At 45.6% G+C, this 15,024-nt stretch overlaps 1 pseudogene; it reads left to right on the top strand.

The window, feature by feature from the left end:
- Positions 1-608: 608 nt before the first annotated feature.
- On the top strand, positions 609-13,810 carry LOC121705372 (annotated as a pseudogene).
- Positions 13,811-15,024: the final 1,214 nt, after the last annotated feature.

Raw genomic sequence — 15,024 nt, 5'->3', positions numbered from 1 at the left:
ATGCAGTCACGGCCACACTCTTAGGTGTCTGTCAGGCTCTTAGGATGTACTCACACTATGCCATCTGTACTGTACCCGAGTATGTTTGACCCCCAAAGTCCAGTTTGTTTGACCAGTGTGATCATACCGCACCGTGCCCGGGTCCACTTGAGGAGGTGGACATATGTTATTAAGCCATCCCTGAAAAAACCTAGCCTTGACCCTAACAACCTGGCCAACTATAGGCCTATATCAAATATCCTTTTCATGTAAAAAATACTAGAAAAAATAGTGTCCAAACAAATTGGTGCCTTCTTACATATGAACAAAATCCAGGAATTATATCAGTCTGGCTTCAGAGCTCACCACAGTACTGAATCAGCCTTAGTTAAAGTTTTTAATGACCTTCTCATTGCTGCTGATAATGGATATGTATCAATATTGGTCCTCCTACACCTCAGCGCTGCCTTTGACACCATATACCATGACATACTACTTCATAGCTTGAACATTTTATAGACATCACATACCCAGCTTGGTTTAGATCATACCTTTCTAACCGTCAACAATATGTACAGGTCCATAATAAACAGTCTACCCAGACTATGGTAAAATATGGAGTGCCTCAAGGCTCAGTACTGGGGCCCCTGTTATTTTCTCTTTATATGCTTCCCCTAGGCTCTGAAATTAGGAAACATGGCATTAATTTCCATTCTTATGCAGATGATACACAACTATACCTCTCCATAAAACCTGATGAATTAACCCGTTAGCCAAACTTGACACATGTATAAGAGTAATAAAGACATGGATGACAAATAATCTCCTGCTTTTGAACTCAGATAAAACAGAAGTCATGATTTTAGGTCCTAAAAAGATGAGGGATATCCTATCCTCATCACAGGCTACATATAGTGATCTTCCAAAGACCTCATCCACAAGTGTTAAAAACCTAGGAGTTATAATTGACAAGGACCTATCACTAAATAATCACATAAAACAGATCACCAAAACTTAATTTTACCATTTAAGGAACATTTCAAAGATAAGGAAGTCCTTATCCTTACCAGATGCCGAGAAATTAATCCATGCTTTTGTCACCTCAAGGACAGACTATTGCAATGCTCTATACGCTGGCTGCAATAATACCTGTCTAAAGAGCTTACAACTTATACAAAATGCAGCTGCTCGGACACTCACTAGGACCAAAAAATATGAACATATTTCTCCCATCCTAGCATCTTTACACTGGCTACCTGTTAAAAGTCATATTGTTTAACACTCTGTAAAGCGCCATGAGACATGTGCAATGTTTTGGTGCTATAAGTGAAATTGAAATTGAAATTGAAATTGACTTGGGCATGGTACGGTTGAGCTTATGATCGCGCGCATGCAAAGATTCTAGAGCACAGCAGCTCAATCTTGCCTGGGTACAGTTTGATTAGTATGCAGTGTGAATGCTCAGAGGAGTAACTTGAAGTTCATAGTGTCTGCTGAATGCAAGGGAACCGAGCAGAGCATATTGTGCTAGCTGTGTTATGGGTGACGTGTTGGGCAAGGTGCTTGGTTGGCTGGTTGGTTGGCTGGTTGGTTGGCTGGCTGGCTGGTTGGTTGGTTGGTTGGCTGGCTGGCTGGCTGGCTGGCTGGTTGACGTACACTTCTTACCCAGCGGGTGAGGCTGAGACTCGTGTGTCAGCAGACTGCTGGATGAGGGTTATCTGGGTAAAGACACACAAATATCCTTCTTCATATTTATGGAAACAGCAACAAGAGAAGGGAGGTAGTGGTGAATTGAGCATTGTGTGATGTGTGGGAACCTGCTTACGTGAGTGCATCTTTGAGCAAGCGCGCGAGAGAGAGAGAAAGAGAGAGAGTTGGCAGGAGGGAAAGCGAGAGAGTAGAAAGAAAGCACGAGGTGCTATTCATTCAGGCAGATAAGCTATGAGAGATGCTTCTAAAAGCAATAATGAATCATCCTGATGGATCTCCTTTTCAAAGGCTCACAAAGGAAGCATTGTCGAATCCTCTGCAGGTTGCACGCACCATACACATACACACACTCTCAAAAAGAGATTGATAAACAGACCGTAAAATCCCCAACACAGCACTCTCAAATTAATTTGAGTTCAGTGTCACTGAGTGGGAAACAATGTGTTTGTACGTGAGGATTTACTATAGTTAAGTAAATAGGTAAGGAGATGAATTCAAATGCAATGACTATCCCCACAATTTTTCTGTTGCTCACTAACGTAAAATAATCTGTGATTCTTTCTCTTTAGATATGACAGACAGACAAAATAGTAAAATATAAGATGTGGGACACAGCCGTCATGACAACTACAAGTCACTATCACCACTTGAGAAACAGTCTGCATCACTGGATCAGCCATGTTTAGCAATTTCTTGTTGCTGTGCATGCGTTTAGGCAGATCTACTGAATGCAATGCATGTGTAAAGTATATAAGACAAGTGAGAGTGAAATGTAAAATGTTTTGCAACAGAATAATTCTCCTGAGTGTGCATTAGACAGATTGTTGCACCCTCTCTGTAAGCTCCACCGGGTGAACTCTGTACAGCGTGTTTTGTGAGATTACACTGTAAGGTGACGTTTGTGTCTGTGTGCAAGGTTTGCTGTGTGGGAGGTTCTAGGATATGTATATTGTGTACACACACACACCTGTGTACTGTGGCGCGGCTGCAGGAGAGAAGAGGGTGAGAGGATGTTTGGCCTCAACCCCTCCGGCAGTCAAGCACTCACACGTCTCCTCCTGTGTGAAGAGCCATCCATCACCAACTAGCCAAAGGACAGCACACCCAGCTGGAGGATGGAGAGAAGACAGCACACCCAGCTGGAGGATGGAGAGAAGACAGGAAAGGGAAAGAGAAAGAGAGAGAGAGAGAGAATCAGGGAGTGATGTGTAGACATGTTGGCCTACATCATATTTTTTTTTGTGAATTCCCCTACTTGCTTTTGACTCTTCAAAGCATCCAGTGATAATTTTTCAGCATAATCAGATCCCTTCTTTTGGTGGTGCAGCATGCCATTGGGACCTGTGACGGCTGCCCCAGTAAGATAGGCTCAGGGAGGGTGGATTTTTGGCAGGCTTGTTTTTAAACACGGATAAATGTGCACAGACCAAAGGCACTCTCTGTCACTCCCCATCAAGCCTGTGTGCTGTCTGCAAGATCCTGTGTGTGTGTGTGTGTGTGTGTGTAAGAGATGGAGAGCAAGGTATGTACATTAATGGAATCGTCTGCTCACACACAGCGGTCAATCTGTCAGCAGAACCGAATCTGAGCTTTTCAAGGTAGAACCTGCACAATGGGAAAAAGAAATCCCCTCATAACCTTGCAAATAGAATATAATAACATTGAATTGCATTATTCATTTGGAGTTCTGCTTTGACCAAATCTTTAATTAACTGCTTGTTTGGACTGTGACCATTATAATGATTAATCAGGAGGTAATATTTCAATTTCTTGTTGTTGTCATTGAGTTGTGAGGTTCTCTGTGTTGACATTCAAGAAGAAAAGGACACAAAGTGTGTGTGTGTGTTTGTGCACGCCTTTAGATGACTCACTTGGGCCTTAGGACTGCCTATTTATGATTGTGTGTGTATGTGTGGGTGTATGTGTGTGTGTGTGTGTGTGTGTGTGTGTGTGTGTGTGTGTGTGTGTGTGTGCGCGTGCATGCATGCTTACACATTTGGCCTTGATGTGATGTGATCATCTGTGTTATAAACCTTTAGAGGGTGAGATATATCTGTGTTCTCAGTTGTGTGAAAGTCAAAAACCTGAAGCTAGTGCGATGTTTAGATAGAGACCAGTTGTTACATTGCTGAGACGTACCTCTACACCCCCTGCTGTCTCTGTAGAGGCCCATGCATGGACTGGTTAAGGTTAAGGGCCCTATCATGACATTCTAAAGTGCATCGTCACTCGTCAAAAGTCTATTCAAATTTAGTAGGATGTCCAGTTCACATTGGGAGGGGTTTCGTTATCAAACGTGGAGCGCATGGCGCAACAAGGTGTTCCTAGGTTTTTTAATCAGTCATATGGGTGTGTTTGGGGCGTAACATCATTGTAAACCAATGAGAATGACATCTGTCATTCCCTTTAACGGCGCAACGCGCGATATGTCAAATAAATGCATCGGTATTTTGGCATTCAACTGCGCATTTGAAGGAGGCTGCTTGCGAGACCGTATGGAATAGTCATTCTTAAACCATGCTTTACTAAAACCTAGCATAGCCTTCACGCATTTGCAACCGTCTATTATTTGAACTCGTTGGCAAAGTGAAACTAACTTCACCAAGGAGTCAGTCAACGACAAGACAGTTATATGCAGTTACTTTCACTATTGACTGACAATGGGTTACCATCGAAAACATAGGCTGGAAAAAAACAACACTTACCCTAATATTGCTCAAATGACTGAATAAAACAACATTTATAGGAGTTGCTTATATCTCGTGACACTGCGTCTTCAGCTGTGCTCCATACGTGTCTCTCGCCTCTCCCCTAATCACTTTTAACTGTCATTACCAATTTGCAAATGATGGTGAATAACTACTAATCATGAGATGTACAGTATTTCGTAATATCTTTATTCTAATTATGTTTCCCATTGTAATCGTGCAATTTGTAATGCTTTGCATGGACGTGCGCTGGTGTGCGTTCATGAATGATAGAATATTGGTGCGTGCACCTGCCAATATGACTGTTGACATGCGCTCTTAAAATAGCATATGAACAACTCGCCATTGACTTCTGACCAGGTTTAGGTGGTGTACAATAGCGATTTTTAGACAACGCGCCAGGCCCCTCCCTAGGTTGTTAATTGCCACACCCATGGGCGCAATGTTTAAAAAATAAACGTGCAAAATACCGAATTAAACTTTGCGTGGGTGGAAAACAAACTTTACGCCATGCGCTGGTGCCCAAAAAACAGCCCTAAGGAGGTTAAGGTTAATGCACAGGCCGGGCCATACATGGGAATGCATTTCTTTACATCATTCTGATTTGCTGGCCTATCGGGCACTGCGGTTAATACAGGGGTGTGGTTAAATACATGTTTTTTTTTTTTTTTTTTTTGCATAACCATAACACTGTACCTTGGTTTATACACAGTGCGGCTAATACACAGGAAATGACTGTAGATAGGGCCAAAGATGGCATACACTGTCAGACACACATAGACTCTGACACACACACTGAAATGCTGACATTCATACACAAACAGATACTCTCTCCCTTACACTTACACACACACACACTCTTTCTCTCTCTCTCTCTCTCTCTCTCTCTCTCTCTCCTATGTGCCTTACAGCTATCTCCCAAACCCACCTCTTCATTGCTTCCATTTCCATCTTCACATCCACAACCAGAAGTCTCCGCAGTGGAGAGCTCCTGAGGTATATGGGGGGAGCGAGCGAGAGAGAGAGAGAGAGAGAGAGAGAGAGAGAGAAAGCTGCTCAGAGAGGCATGGATGGGAGGATGAACAGTAGCCGGTAATGAAAACAGAAGGCAGTTATTGTGCAGGAGGAGAGCACTAATGAAAGCTGAAGCTGGCGATAAGAGACTGATATGAGATCTGTTATCTGTGAGGCATAGGAGCCCCGGCCTCAGCGCCGCTCCCCTGGGTCTGCGGCTGCACCCAATCAATACCTAATTTCAACACATCACAGGTTGTGTGTGTGTGTGTGTGTGTGTGTGTGTGTGTGGGCGTGTGGGTGTGTGTGTGTGTGTGTGTGTGTTACAGAGGTTTAGAGAAGTCAAGCAGATAAAAGACCATTCTGTTGTGCTCTTCAAGTGAGTTTTCAATTCTGCTAGACCACAAAGAGACAAAGAAAGGTCTCTCTCTTTTTCTTTGTGTGTGTGCATGTGCATGTGTGTGTGTGTGTCTAAGTAAGTAAGTATTTATGTATATACCACATTTTTCATGCACAGAGTGCAACACAAAGCGCTCCACATACAAGACATTGACACACAAGACAAAAGATGCCGGACGGAGTGGCATAATCGCCAGCGTACCCTTGACACCAAGACATACAAGACAGACAACAAACAAATTAGTAAAAAAAAGAAAAGAATAAAATAAATAATAATAATAAAAAAACTAAATAAAGACATAATGTTAAACAAACAAATAGGCTTAGGAACACATGGGCATAGGGTAGTGATGACGACTTGTGTTATGTGAAAAACACACAACATATGGTGCTCTTGAACAGTCAATATTTACTGTGTGTGTGTATCCGCGTGTGTGTTTAGTTCTGGGGCCAGGAAATTGTTTCAGGAGTGTACATCAACACAGATATATCTATCTTTCCTGTAGGAAAGGAGTGCTACCAGTGACTAAGCCTGAAGCCTAGCAAATCATTATCATCATTTCATCAATCCATCTCAGTAAAGACAGGTGATGTTCGCCTCTAAACATTGGCCTCAATTTCTATCCGTCAATATCATCACTCCACCAATAGCCAATCTCTAAAGATGCTTCCCCCAGAAACAGAATTGGCAGGGCGGTGATTCCTTCGCTTCGTGATGTTATGGGCTCCAGGCAAAATGTCAATCACATCTCAGAACAGAGTGAGGGACAGCTCCTCCGAGGGGAGCCAACCTTTCGCCATGCCCCAGTGGACAAAAGGCTTTTGCTCTTGTGCTCCCAAAAAAGTTCCCTTGGCATTTACTTGGCAGTGCAGAATGAAAATCTTCAAGTTAATATTCAGAGTGGCCCAAAGCTTGAGAGCCACCACATGTCGACTGAGGAAGTAGAAAACCGGTAGTAAGATTTTGGCTGCTGTGATGGCTGAGAAAGCCACATTACTCTAAAGCAGCAACACAACAAAATTGCAGTAATAACCACAGCATATGTAATGTGTTTTTGTTAGGAGCTAAGCTCTGGAGAGCTGCATGCAGTGGAGTGTGTGAGTCAGACACACTAGGTGGTAAACTGTGATCTCACATTCTGCTTTGAAAATCACCTCTCAGAGCGCGGAGCTTTTTAATCTGCTCGCAGTAACCTCTCCCTGCCCAGCATTCCTGGAGTAAAACCCTTCCCAAACGTCCGACAATTCCGGTCAGAGTTGCCTCATTCTCATCACAGACAAATGACCAGAGAATTCCTAATTTGCCGGTTCCAAGATTCCATCCTGACCACGCCATCACAACGTCATTACTCACCCTGGCCGCCAACCCTGTGCTACCCGATGTGCAAATCATTCCATTAAAGCGTGTTATATTTACCGAGCTGCCACAGACCTTAATCAGCCACGCAGCGTCAGAGTCCCCAGCACAGGCTGTAAATCGTGTCTGGGGGGCCTGGATGGGTGGCCTCTCTGGAGCACCACTCAATCTCCCATCACAGGGAGAGAGCTCTGTGGTTTGTGTATGTGTTGGGGTGCCTTTGTGTGTGTGCGTGTGCGTGTGCGTGTGTGTGTATGTGTGTTGGGAAGAGGAGGGGTTGAGGGGCGATGGCACAGTGGCATTTTCTGGTGGTGGAAAAAAATTAATAGGGGCGCTTGGAGCTGGCATTTTTTTGCGACCTTGTCAGCTAGTTGGCTCCAATGCCTTTTGCTGACGTGCATATTAAAACCATCTTCAGAGAAAGAGAGAGAGAGAGAGAGAAAGAAAGGAGGAGAAAAGGATGGGCCAGCGCTTTGTCCAGCCCTCTTATCTGAGTCCATTATGAGTATTAGCGGTCTGACAACGCGGTGATGCATGGAGCAGAGTGTGGCCGCTCAGGGTCCTGAGCCCGGAGCCCACAGATAAATAGATGGTAATTAATATATACAGCTCCCTAAAGACTGCTCTACAATCTCTCTGCAAATAGCCCCCATCAATAAGACTCTCCCTCTTCCCTGCTCTCCTCTCTTCTGGAGCTCTCATGTACATGCTCCCCCCCCACCACCACCACCACCACCACCATCACTACCATCATCACTGCTGCAGCCACCACCACCACCATAACTACCATCATCACTGCTGCAGCCACCACCACCTTCGACGCCACCATCACTACCACTACTGCTGACACTACCACCACCACCACCATCACCACTACCGTTGCCACCACCACCGCCACCACCCCCACCACCACCCCCACCCCCCCCAGTAACCCTCTTCTCTGTGGCTTTGTGAGCTTGTCCTTTCCAGTAGGCTTTAACCACGGCTGTTAGAGGGTTTTGAGTCAGACTCTCAAAGAGACAATCCACCCTCCTGCCACCACCCTCCAACCCTCTCCACTCCTCCACCCACTTCTGCACTTGTGGCTAAATGAGATTCAATGGACGTGGCTGATGGGGGAAGCAAAGAGGGGGAAAAAAAGAGTCAGACAGCCATTATATCAGATGAAACGATTTTATGAAACTTTAATGCAACGGATATTAAATCTGCTCTGCCTTCACAAGGCGCTGTGTGCTGTGTTTGAAACCGTCAGAGGGGACGGAAGGGAAATTTCCTTCTGAACACATTAAAATGCAATCCGACGCCCTCACAGACATGTTTCCCCATACTGAGAGACTGTGAGTGAGGCCCATTAAGGAGCAGGATTCAGGATCTATCTGGATTACATTCTCTTTTTAAAACTACACCAATTATTTATGAGCTCTGAAGAGAACTGGAGCTGAACTGAGTTGTGTGGTAATGATGGGTTACTTATCTCATGACCCATCCCCACCTCATGACCACACACACACACACACACACACACACACACACACACACACACACAGAGAAAAACACACACAGACACACACATGCACATAAGACCAGGCACACACCCTGTGTGCACATATGCTCACACACAATTACACACCATAATCAATAGCTCATTTCAGACAGTCAGAGCTCTGCATATTGATGAAATCCTCAATGAAATCGTTCCGTCGGGACCTGTCAGTCAATGCTGCGTCTCAGCACAGCATGCCGCGGGCTGATCAAAGTGGGCGGGGTTATTGGTGACAATCAGGAGTAAAAGTGGAAATGAAATCGCTGCTTTACGGGTACATCAAAACCGACAGCTTTATTACATCCGGTGTTCAAATTAAAGCTTTTAATACGCCCTTATTTCTTAGTTATTGCACAGGCATGGTGAATTATATAGTACGCAGAGCCACAATTTATGTTGACAGTTTTTGGAGCATACTGCATAAGATGGTTAATATACTTACATATTTCCCCACCATCTGTTTTGCCATAATTGTATATATATATATATAATACTTAATATTGTTTTTTCTAGGGATTGAGTCATTTGTGTTGTCTCCAAAGTAGTTAATTTGTCTCCCTCAATCAAAGGTATCGGAGAAACTATTCCAACAGTTTGTGCTATTTCGACAGCTGGAGTAACTAACTCCCTGTTTCTAAAGAAGTCGGTCCATAAAATATAGATTTGGCTCTTTGTGGCAGAGCAAAGACAGATCAAAGTGAGGCATCATTGGCTGGTTTCTGTGCTGGGCAGGGTGCTTGCAGGAGACTGCTAAATGTGGCACTATATGGCTATGTATAGACCGCACTAAACTGTGAACTAAGCTGGCATTATGTTCACTGAATATAGAGAGATACACATTTCTCTACTTCATCCTCATTAAAGCAAGTGAAGTCAGCTAAGTTCTTATTACTGTACCTAATGTAGAAAGCACTTGTATGGTAGAATAACACATACACACACACCCACACACACACACCATACTTCTTTGAACTCTGCGGCACTCTACTGACAGACTCAGGGTGTTAATTAGCCCAACTGCCACCAGGAACATGGGGGGGAAAGGACAGTCAACTCTGTATCGCTACACGTGTAGACAAAGTGTTAATTGTATGTTAGCATTGGAATACACATATACTGTACAGACATACACACACACACACTCTCCGCAATCCGTTCGAACCCTGACCAGTAGGCACGGCTGAAGTGCCCTTGAGCAAGGCACCTAACTAACCCCTCGCTGCTCCCCGAGCGCCGCTGTTGTTGCAGGCTGCTCACTGCGCCGGGATTAGTGTGTGCTTCACCTCACTGTGTGTTCACTTGTGTGCTGAGTGTGTTTCACTAATTCACGGATTGGGATAAATGCAGAGACCAAATTTCCCTCACGGGATCAAAAGAGTATATATACTTATACTTATATATATATATACTTATATTTCAGTTCTGCTGACAGATTGACAGCTGTGTGTGATTCCGTTAATGTACATACCTTGCTCTCTCTTACACATACACACACAGACACACAAACACACACACACTCTCTCTCTCTCTCTCTCTCTCTCACACACACACACACACAAACTATTAAAAAACTCATTCGGCGAAAATGCTAACCCACTCTAATGGAAAAGGACCCAGAGTTCGAGTCATGCTTCAGGAAACTCGATTTACTCTGTGAAGCACTCAGTGTCCAGTCCTTTTTCACACCATTTTGAAATGTAATAACTTTTGGTGCACGATGCTGTAACAAGATATTGCAATGATGATGGCTTTCCTTGTCAGCCCTCAATACAAAAACCCAAGAAACAAAAACCCAAGAGCACTTGAGACTGTGGGCTCCACATATAACACAGTTCTACCGAGCCCTGCAGATGTGACTAGAAGCTGAGTAAATAACCCCAAACTTTTCACAACCGTGATTCAGCACAAGAGATTGGCACTTGTTGTAAGTCGTGGATTTTGAGATTCTTAGTCTTACTGATTACCAGATTAAATTAAATTAGAACTGCTTTCAACCATGATTCAGCAAAGCAGATTGGGACACGTAGTCTTTAATTCCCCCTGTGATGCGGGCTGGTTAACATTCAGTCAGCATCTGGTCTATTTGTCTGGCCTGAGAGAGAGAGAGAGAGAGAGAGAGAGAGAGAGAGAGAGAGAGAGAGAGTGTGTGTGTGTGTGTGTGTGTGTGTGTGTGTGCACGTAGGCAGGGTGGGTGAGAAGAGTGGCGGCTGTGTTTAAACAGAGTTAGTGTTTCACGTGGAGGCCCTTTTATTGGACCGACCTCAGCGCCATGCATAAAGATGAGGTGCCATGCCTGTGGCATGCTGTCACACCTGCACACAAAGACACCTGCACACACGACACGACAAACACACAAACGCACGCACACACACACTGACAAACACACACAATATACTATGGTTACATATCCAGACACACACATCATGTGCACACAAACACAACACACACACACACACACACACACACACACACACACACACACTCTGACAAACACACACAATATACTATGCTTACATATCCAGACACACACATCATGTGCACAGAAACACAACACACACACACACACACACACTCTGACAAACACACACAATATACTATGCTCACATATCCAGACAAACACATGTGCACACAAACACACACACACAGACTCATGTTTATATATGTTTGTTCAGGAGGGCGCCTTATCAGCACTTCAAGAGCGGCAGCTGCCAGAGAGGAGATGGGAGCGATGTGATGTGTGTCTGGGCGTGTGTTTCCTGTAGCTGTGTGGTGATGGTGGGTTTGATCACGCTGAGAGAGAGAGAGAGAGAGAGAGAGAGAGAGAGAGAGAGAGAGAGAGGCGAGCAGGAGTGGGGGAGGGAAGAGGAGAATGAGGAGAGCTCTCCGCAAACACCAGAGCTGACGAAATTGACGAACCCCTGTGCGCATTATTTTTTATTTTCAAAGCAACATTCAAATGGCATCTTAAATAATCTCTCGCCTCCTCTTTTTCACACATGCACATGCACAGGCACAGGCACAGGCACACACACACACACACACACACACACACACACACACACACACAAACACACACCACACAAAACAATTATCCTCACATAGCAAGCAAAGTAATTACTAGTGCTGCTGTGGTAAGCCAGCCGGTAGTGTCCATCCTCCCGCTCCTCCTCTGAAGCACTATTGACTCCAGCTTTTGCAGAAGCTACATCCCTGATTTCACAGCCAGTCAAGCAACCCCCACCCATCCCCACCAACACACACACACACACACACACACACCATCATCATAATTTTCAAAGCTGATCACGTCCCACCTCCACCTCCACACTCCCATCCACCCTCCTCCATCGCTGCCTCCATCCATCTTGCGTTCGGGTCTTGAATTTGTGGATTTTTCTGAACGGGGGAAATTGGGCATTATCGACGGCTGGAGAGCTGACGGATATCTCGCGGCCTGCTGTCTGCTTTGGTATTCACATCGCCAGTGGCCCAATTTGTCATCTCATTGGGATGGATGTCGACAGCTCTCTGTTCTGTTTTTTTGCCGTTCCAGTTTAGTTTTCAGTCTTCCCTCCTCTCTGCTCCCTCTGTCTCTCCAAAAACACAGGCACATGAGTCTATTAATATACATGAGCATGCCCACAGAACAGTGAAAGGAATTTTAAAAAATAGAAGACATATCTAAATGGATATTTATGCAGGATAAACACTAATGTATGTTTTTTCTCTCTCTCTCTCTCTCTCTCTGACTGCCTCCTCTCACTCTCTCTTTCTCTCTCTCTCTGTGCTGAAGAGGTGTTCAGGAGCCATTTAGTTCTCTGCTGGCTGTCCATGGTCATAATTACACCTACTTGATGGCAGCGTTTCAGTCATGGCTGCTACAGAACTCCCATCCTCAAACAGAGAGATTTAATTTCATCACTCTTCTCAGCTCAAGTCTGCGACCTTAGAACATCATGTCTTAGAACAGTATTTTGTTATAGTAGTCTTATAACAGCTTTTCTTGGAACACCATGTCTTTTTTACGCAAGTTTTCCTTTTATATCTAATATGGATTGGCCCAGAATAGATCTTCTGGTCAAAATATGTCAAAATGTATGAATATATTCAAATGCAAATCTCCACTGTGTGAATGAATGTACATGTCATGTGTCATGTGTGAGTAATGAGTTTTGCACTCAGACTCTTTCAGTCCCATGGTGGTGCTGATGCAGCAGTCTTAATGCTGTGGAGCTCCTGCCCCTGCAGTCCTGGAGCTGTGAGTGAAGCTGACGTGAAAAGAGAAGGGACATGCTGAGAGCCTGAGAGACCAGGATAGAATGGTGTGGAGTGGTGTGGTGTAGTGTGTTGTGGTTTGGTGTGGTGTAGTGTGGTGTGTGTTGTTGTGGTGTGGTGAGGTTCGGTGTAGTGTGGTGTAGTGTGGTGTGGTGTGGTTCAGTGTGGTGTGGTGTGGTTGGGTGTGGTGAGGTGTAGTGTGGTGTGGTGTGTGTTGTTGTGGTGTGGTGTGGTGTGGTTCGGCGTGGTATAGTGTGGTTTGGTGTGGTGTAGTGTGGTTCGGTGTGGTGTGGTTCGGTGTGGTGTGGTTTGGTGTGGTTGGGTGTGATGTAGTGTGGTTTGGTGTGGTGTGGTGTAGTGTGGTTTGGTGTAGTGTGGTTCAGTGTAGTGTGGTGTGGTGTAGTGTGGTTTGGTTCGGTGTGGTGTAGTGTGGTGTGGTTCATTGTGGTGTGGTGTCGTGTGGTTTGGTTCGGTGTGGTGTGGTGTTGTTCGGTGTGGTGTTGTTCGGTGTGGTGTGGTGTGGTTCGGTGTAGTGTAGTGTGGTGTGTGGTGTAGTGTGGTGTGGTTCGGTGTGGTGTGGTGTAGTGTGGTGTGGTGTGCTGTGGTTCAGTGTGGTGTAGTGTGGTGTGGTGTGGTTCGGTGTGGTGTGCTTTGGTGTGGTGCAGTGTGGTGTGGTGTGGTGTAGTGTGGTGTGGTGTAGTGTAGTGTGGTGTGGTTCGGTGTGGTGTGGTGTAGTGGGGTGTGGTGTGGTGTGGTGTTGTGTGGTTTGGTTCGGTGTGGTGTGGTTCGGTGTGGAATGGTGTGGTGTAGCGTGGTGTGGTGTAGTGTGGTGTGGTGTAGTGTGGTGTGGTTTGGTTCGGTGTGATGTGGTGTGGTGTGGTATGGTGTGGTTCGGTGTGGTGTGGTGTCGTGTAGTGTGGTGTGGTTCGGTGAGGTGTAGTGGGGTGTGGTGTGGTGTGGTGTTGTGTGGTTTGGTTCGGTGTGGTGTGGTTCGGTGTGGAATGGTGTGGTGTAGCGTGGTGTGGTGTAGTATGGTTCTGTGTGGTGTAGTGTGGTGTGGTGTAGTGTGGTGTGGTTTGGTTCGGTGTGATGTGGTGTGGTGTGGTTCGGTGTGGTGTGGTGTCGTGTGGTTTGATTCGGTGTGGTGTGGTGTAGTGTGGAGTGGTGTGGTGTGGTGTGGTGTGGTGTGGTGTAGTGTGGTGTGGTATGGTTCGGTGTGGTGTGGTGTGGTGTAGTGTGGAGTGGTGTGGTGTGGTGTGGTGTAGTATCGTTCGGTGTGGTGTCGTGTGGTTTGGTTCAGTGTGGTGTGGAGTGGTGTGGTGTGGTGTGGTGTCGTGTGGTTTGGTTCGGTGTGGTGTGGAGTGGTGTGGTGTGGTGTGGAGTGGTGTGGTGTAGTGTAGTGTGGTGTGGTGTGGTTCGGTGTGGTGCTGTACTGTGTATGGCATGGTTGTGGTATGGTTTGGTGTGTGTGTGTGTGTTCTGGCACAGTGCTGTGTTGTATTGTATTGTGTAGTGTGGCAGTGTGTAGTTTGGCGGTAGTGGTGGTGGTGGTGTTTGTGTGTGTGTGCGTGTGTGTGTGCTGTTGTGTTTTGTGGCACGGTGTGGATTGATGTGTGATATGTGTCTGTGGTCTGGTGCGGTGCTGTGTTGTATGGTGTGGGCTAGTGTGGGGCAGTGTGGTTATGGATGAATGGAGTTGCTGTTGCTGCTGCTGCTGGCCTGCAGTCCTCTGCTCTGTCTTTTACAGCCTGAATGGCCTCTCTAAGCACTCTCCCTCCACCAGCACGTCTAAACACATCATGACAGACATTCATCTCTCTACTCTCCCTCTCTTTATATCTTACGCTCTCACTCTCCTTTCTTTTTCTTTCCCTTTCTCTCTCACTCTCTCTTTCAGTCGCTCTCACTCACCTCTCTGTCTAATGCCTCTCTAAATCTTGCTCCCTCTTTTGCTAACTCTCCTTTTCTCTAATGCACTTTCTCCCTCTCTCTCTCTCTAGCAGGTCTTCCTGCTGTGTGTCAGATGGGGATGCTCTGAC

Source organism: Alosa sapidissima, chromosome 1 (assembly GCF_018492685.1).
Source record: "Alosa sapidissima isolate fAloSap1 chromosome 1, fAloSap1.pri, whole genome shotgun sequence".
Taxonomy (NCBI): domain Eukaryota; kingdom Metazoa; phylum Chordata; class Actinopteri; order Clupeiformes; family Clupeidae; genus Alosa; species Alosa sapidissima.
This window is presented reverse-complemented; position numbering and strand designations above follow the sequence as displayed.